The sequence below is a fragment of the Cyprinus carpio genome, chromosome A5 (genome assembly GCF_018340385.1).
Source record: "Cyprinus carpio isolate SPL01 chromosome A5, ASM1834038v1, whole genome shotgun sequence".
Lineage (NCBI taxonomy): Eukaryota > Metazoa > Chordata > Actinopteri > Cypriniformes > Cyprinidae > Cyprinus > Cyprinus carpio.
This window is the reverse complement of record NC_056576.1, coordinates 22,413,386-22,420,379: the sequence shown is the minus strand read 5'-3', so window position 1 is coordinate 22,420,379 and position 6,994 is coordinate 22,413,386. Positions and strand designations below refer to the sequence as shown.

The 6,994-nt window shown below is 36.1% G+C and overlaps 1 long non-coding RNA gene across 1 annotated transcript; it reads right to left on the bottom strand.

Annotated features, from left to right (window-relative positions):
* Positions 1 to 4,786: 4,786 nt before the first annotated feature.
* Positions 4,787 to 5,318, bottom strand: LOC122141882. Its single transcript, XR_006158173.1, has 2 exons — positions 5,199 to 5,318; positions 4,787 to 4,957 (listed from the first exon to the last, which is right to left on the bottom strand). It is a non-coding gene; the product is annotated as an uncharacterized LOC122141882 (long non-coding RNA).
* Positions 5,319 to 6,994: the final 1,676 nt, after the last annotated feature.

The window sequence follows — 6,994 nt, the reverse complement described above, 5'->3', positions numbered from 1 at the left end:
TCTTATACAAATATTATTACGATACTGTACAGATCTACTGATATTACGATAAATTAGTAAATCAAATGTACAATATTACACATAATCGATCAGTATTGATCTTATGGCTTTTAAGAAAAAATATCATTTTTATTTTCATTATATGTTCATAAGTGTCTGTTGCTTTAAAGTAAAGTACAAGTTAACAAATGGCAATGATATGAGCTTATAATACATTATAACTATGGGAAATAATAAATCCATGTAAGTAAGTTGATGCATGTGTCATTGTGTTTAAATATATCTTAAAGGCTTAACCACAAAAAAGTAAATACTTAATGCATTAAAATGTGTTATTAACCATGAGTTGATATATTAATATATGTTTTTTTTAGATATGTACAGTATGCATATTTATAACGCCTCTAAGAATACTCTTATAATGTATTATAAATACCAGATTCACAGAAAGTGAGAGTGTAAGTACACCAAGAAACCCCCAATTTCTTTTTTTTTTTTGTATACCAAGTTTTGACTGGATTGAACCATTCACTTGATATCTTAACTAGTGCTTTGATTATGCTTATAACTTCTGAAAAGAGTTTGGAGTCATAATTGCTACTTAAATGCTCTCTTTTTCCAAATCTTTTGCTCCTTGTCCAGGTGTTTTGGCTGGACTTTTCTTTTGAACTCCAAAGAGCTCTTCCCGACTCCCTCCAGCATGTCTCCACCTGTCCACCTCGTCTTCCCAACCCTCTCCCCCTTTTCCCCACAAAGCCTCTGAATCCCATGAAGAGCTATGTATGAGAATAATGCACACATACCATTCACTTCCATTTCCAGTTCTCAGGGAGCGAAGGAAGAAATCCTGCTGCTGTGTTACACTACTTTTAATTACTGTAATACACAATAGCAGCGACAGAGAGGTGTCATACTCCCATTAAACCACAAAGAAAACTGTTGTGCACCACAGTTCCATGAGGTTGGTTCTACAAGAAAGTGTTTCTGTGCACTTACAATGTCACTATTCCTGCAATTACCACCACACCTTAACATCCAAACCATTAGTTCTGCAAAAGTCTCATCATCCACAACCACAAAACCCATGGGAATCTGAGAGTTGCCTTGCAATTTGCACTGAGCTGTAGAAGAGACACCTTAATATAGGTTTCTTTCCATTTCTCAAGATACATAATCTAGACAGGGGTTCTCAACTCTGGCCAGCCCTCGAAATCCAGGTTCCTGCAGAGTTACCTCCAACCTTGATCAAACTCAACTGCAAGTAACTTTCTAGCAATCCTGAAGAGTCGATTAGTTTGTTCAGGTGTGTTTTGATTATGGTTGGAGCGAAAATCTCCAGGAAAGTGGACTTCGAGGGCCAGAGTTTTCCTGATTCTAAACCATCTCTCATCCTCTTTACCATTCACAAGGTCAGCCGTCAGCGCATTCATTATTTATGAGGCACTTCTCCTCAAATACATCTGGAGTGACTGTGAGACCTATTCTGACTGATACTTTATCAGGTGAATCCTTTCAATGCCAGTGCTGATAATGGGCCTTTAAATAATTAACAACACAATGTCTTGCATAAATGGGCCAGGATTATTGCTTAAAGCCCCAGATCTCAACACAGTACATTAATCTGATTAAAAAGGAATGAAAATAGAAAAGGAATGGGTACGTACCGCAAACATGAGCCTTGATGGACACATGCTCTGTGGATGAAGAAAATGAGGTGAACAAGAGTGGAAAAGGATCGATACATTTGCTTTCACTTGCAGGCTAACTGACAAGTTCATGACTAGGCTACTTGTGGACAAATGTCACAGCATGGCAAGCATGTGGTCGGCAAGTTTGGACATTCATAAATGCCCTTTTGGTGCCCAATGTGAAAGAACACTAAAGATTGTTAGAAGGTTCATTAATGAAATTAACAGTTGACCCCCAAAGGCTGTAAAGAGTAAAGGATGTCAGCATGTTATAATCGTGCTCAGTTTTACAGGTTTGACATTAATTTACCATGTTAACACAAATACAGATGGGAATAATGACTGAAAGACAGTTAAATATTTAAATACAATGTTTATGCAGTTAAACAACATTTAAAAATCAGGCACATCTGAAAAGAAATATTTAATATAAAAATTTACTTTAAAAAAATTGCATTAGATTACAAGCAGGTAATCGTGAAAACATGGTCCAGAAACTCTTGTGAAGATGAAGTTAACTTATGATGTGTTATGAAGTTTTACTTCTCAAAGAAATCATGCTTCCCTCAAGAAATACACGTATATCTTGAGAAACAATGGCAATCATGTTTACTGTCAAACAACTTCTCAATAATAACCACTAGCTAGTGAGTTATAGCGAATTTATGCAAATGTATCAAGTTGATGTGGGAAGATCAAGATAACAGATCCAGGATGCCAGCGCTGTTTCATAAACAACATGAGACATCATGGTCATACAGTTATTTAATATTATAGGACTGTCTATTGCGCATGGGGGGTTTTTTATCGCATATTTCTGCGCGCACCTATGGGAGAAACTGATTTATCCAGATTTGTAAATCTATTTTATTGCAGCTTACAGTTGGAAAAAAAAAAAAGCATGCGAGCTGATCTGCGAATTTTATCTATATTGTCAACGATATTTTATTACCAATTAATTCAGAAAAATTACATTAGCGAAAAAAGAAACACCAACCTGTGCTCCGGGCAAGGCTGGTGCTGTAATCCAATTAAAACGTTGAAGTTTCCAAACAGACCCCTATGTCACTTTAGAAACTGTGGTTGATCCAAAATGCTAAGAAATAGAATGGCGTTAACTTGAATGTGAATTAGTGCGTATCATCCTTGGCGGAGCGTCAAATCAATCAACAGCGGCCTGGAGCTTGAAGTCTGCCTGTCGGTCGTTAGCGTTACGTGTGGAAGCATCCAGGGGACACGAGTGACATACAGACGACTCCGACGCAGATACCAGTCCACGCAGCGCTCCTACGAACGAACAACATCAGTCATGAAACGTGCCTCAATGTTAAGAAAAAAGAGAAGGTGCGAGTTCCCACAAAATACGAAGTCAATTAGAACCAGTTAATCCATTCAATTACAATCTACGTATCGAGGCTCAGGATGTTGGGCCAGTAGTGAAATCAGACTTGCGAAACACTGAACACTATATATAGAAGTCCAGGAGTGGATGCAACACACATCTGACTATCGTAGCATATGTTTACACACGAGCTTCTCATCGAGCTCTGCTCTTTAAAGAGAGTTCATTGGAGACACATGACCTGAGAGCTCTAGGCAAGTAGAAAAAGTCACGTTTTTGAGTATGAGGCAGAAGTGATCCCTTGCTCTAGCCACCTCTATGTGTTGACCCACTTTTCATGATAAGGAACATTACTAGTTGGGACTACAAGACAACCTTTTGGGTCTCATCAGCTCTACGGTTTTGACGGTGCGTGTGTAGGAACACTCATTAGGCAGGGAGCCTGCTCTTGCGCAAAGGTTTTTGCGGTAGGCTAGTTCCTTTCTTTAGGTCTGGAGCTTCATGTACTATTCTTGTCTGTGGTCCATGTATCAATAACACCCTGATCATGGCTGGTATTCACTTCAGATTTTAGTTGTCTGATTGTTAGGAAACAATAGCAGGAAGACTTCCTACACATCTAGGCTAGTTAGTTCGCGTAATCATGCAAGATTCTCATTTTCGTAACCTCACAACATTTTGTTGTGTGCTCGTTCGCAGTCTAGATTATATTATTAAATAAGATGTTTAGACTACTTACTAAAATACGTCAATATCAGTGCTCAATAAGGAGGGGGGGGGGTCCTGGGTCACGTGCAGCACCGTCTTTTATACTGCATTTATCCCGGAGGGTCCTTGCTCGGATTGCTCTGCCTCAATTCAAGAACAAAACAAGAAAAAATCTTGTTCACCCACCCAACTTGATTGGGAAAAGTCATTGTCAACTTAAAATAATTCTAACAGCTTGTCAAAAGGCAATCGCCCATTCTATATTGTTCAAACTGGGTGTTTTCAAATCTCTTCCCATTAAAGTAACGCTTTTCTATCCTACACATCATGATTGCTCCTAGGAGTGCTCTATTCCTAAGATACTACCAATGTTTCATAATGTCAAGTGGAATTTCTTGTAATTTACATCAATGGCTACTGCAGCAAGCCTGTCCTTTGTTTCTGTTGACCAGCCACTTCCTCCAAGGTTATTTTGATTAAATGATACGGAAAACAACGGAGAACGTGTTACTGCTACATTGCTATTCAATCTGAGCTGTTATTCGCCAAGTTTCTGTTGGTCACGCCCGAAGCGAGCGTTTCTACTGTCCACTGTAGTATGTTAGTGTATAGGTCATGGTGTGTCCCGAGAAGGTAAGCATTTTGTTTTCTAGGCCCGCAAATGTGTTCCTGGACGATAATTACTTAAGTGAATCCTTAACCCCACCAAAGAAAGCCTTCAGCTAAGGACGCGATCTTCCCAGTGAAGTGGATATTATGAATGATTGTGGTTCTTTGATGAATGTTTTTTCTATAAGTTGGTTTGGACAAAGCATCAATGGTAGCAATGACATAAACTGAATAAATGATCATCAAAATATATCCGAGGGAGGAATTTGTAACCATATGCAATTAGGTCACAAATGGATCTCCCTTATGATGCTCAATGTGGCTGGAATCCTTTGCAACAGGGCATCCTTATGGACCACAATGGGCCATTAACTGTGTTGCTTCCATAACCAAAACATGCTACTGTATAAACTGACTTAAGAATAAAACCACACAGTTAGACAATACCACATTTACCATTTTATTACAATCTAAATGTTTTATGCAATGCAAATATGTACAAAGCAAAAATGTCATGCCTTTTTCTCTTCCTGTGGTAATAATTCTTCGATTTTAATGTGCAAACCCTCACTTGACCTACTGCATACAATTGCTCGCTCAATAAAAGGACCTGGAAGAAAAAAAGCAAAGACACAAAACATTTATTCAAGTCAGAGAATATAAAGGTAGTTCCACCTAACAGCCGATGTTTAATCTACTTTTACAGAACATGGACATGCAGTCATAGTTGTATAATTTTTAAATTATCAAAAGGAGTCCTAGGCATTTGCAAAAAAAGAACATGATTAGAATCAGAATTTGTGAGGTGGTTAGGACAATAAATAAAATCACTTAATACATAAGTTACTGACCAAATTCTGCTGGTTTATGACTTGCCACATCTTTTACAATGGCACGAATGTTTTCCAGAATATACTCCTTTGGCATGTCTAGCTGTTTAAAAAAAACAAAAAAAAATAGGTTAACAAAGTGGGGGGGGGGGCCGACCCTCTAGATTAAAAATAAACAGATCCACCTGTTCTCTCTTATTTATTACAAATAGAAATGTCCCCCTTAAAATTCTTTCAGTGTGATTACTGTTGAAACTTGTGTTGACGGTCCTAAACCATGTATTCATACCCTCTTGAAAAATGAAAGCATTTTGGGAATATTCTTTCCAACTGATCCTATGAAGAACAAAACAAAACCATTTAACCCGTTTATTTAAAATTTAATAAAACAGCTAAACATGGCACCTCACTGACCTCTCTTCCTTTTGGAAACTTTTCCCTCATTGTTTTTCAAAGGGGAGCATTTTTGAAAAAATTTCTGGCTCACCCAAGAAAAAATCTGCTGTGATTCATAGCAAAATCTAAATTTCAACAATGTTTAAAAGGCACCCAAAAGAAAATGGGAAAAATGCAATTGTTTTTTCAAAATCAATATTTTTATATTTTAGTGATAGCAAAACACAGTTTGAATTCGGGGGAGGGGAACTTTTTTTTTTAAAAATCAAACCTTTAAACGTAATCAGGAATTACTTTTCTCCAGAAAGAAAGTTCTCAAAGCTTTCCCTTTCCGCCAGTCTGCTCCACCTGCAACTGTCTCCTTTCCCATTGCTATTCGGTTTGATCTGGTTCTATAAAGCCATAACTCAAAATTAATGCATGAAAAATGTACACCCTCCTCAAATGGAGCGTAAAAATAAAATCATTCAGTCAATGACCCTGAAATGTTTAACATAATGTTTAACCTCGGGGAAAACCACTATTTTTTTGATGTCGATTTGAAGGGATGTGCTAAATTTATGCTAAAAAACGGTCCATTTTTTTTCTGAAAAAAAAAAAAAAAAAAAATCATTAATGTTTTTATTTTGTTCAAATGTAACTTTTTTGCTGCTTATAATGCGGGGTGCTGAAATGTTTTCTAAGCATTGCAACATAGTATGGAAAAGTTTAAAGGGAAAGGGATTTTTCTTCAGTAACTCAAAAAACACTGTTGTAGTTTAACAAATAGATTACTTTTAAAAAGGAAACCATCACAAGAAAAAACAGCCCTAAAATGTTTTTAAACCCACAGTTCTTTTTCAGCAACTGTTCTGAGTACTGATAAAGATTTAATTTTTTTAATCAAAATAAAATATCCCCCCAAAATGTGTAAAATTTTTGAATTTTGATGTTTTTAAATTTTTTAAAAGCGGAACCTCCAGAACAACTTGAAAGCACAGAAAAGCCTTCCTGGAACATATTTCCCACATATCCACTAGTTTGCAGTTTAAGGGAATGTTTAAATGAGTACTTATTTTTTAAAAATTTGGGGTCATAGTTTTTTTTTTTTTTTTGTTTTATTTTGACAAAAGTGAGTTTAAGATTTTAATACTAGTTCGTTTTTTCAAATAAATAAGTTAAAGTTTTTAACTTTCTCTTCTCAAAGAATCCTAAAAAATGTATCAAATTTCCAAAAAAAATATTAATAGCACTTTTTTTTTCACACTGATAACATTAATAGTGTTTTTTGAACTTAAACACATTTTAAAATGATTTCTAAAGGACAGTGCCTGAACCCAAAAATAAGTCTAAAAATTAGTTTTACCATATAGAATAAATCATATTTTAAAAATTTTTTTTAAATAGAGAAATCTCAAAATTATAAAGTTTTTACCAACACA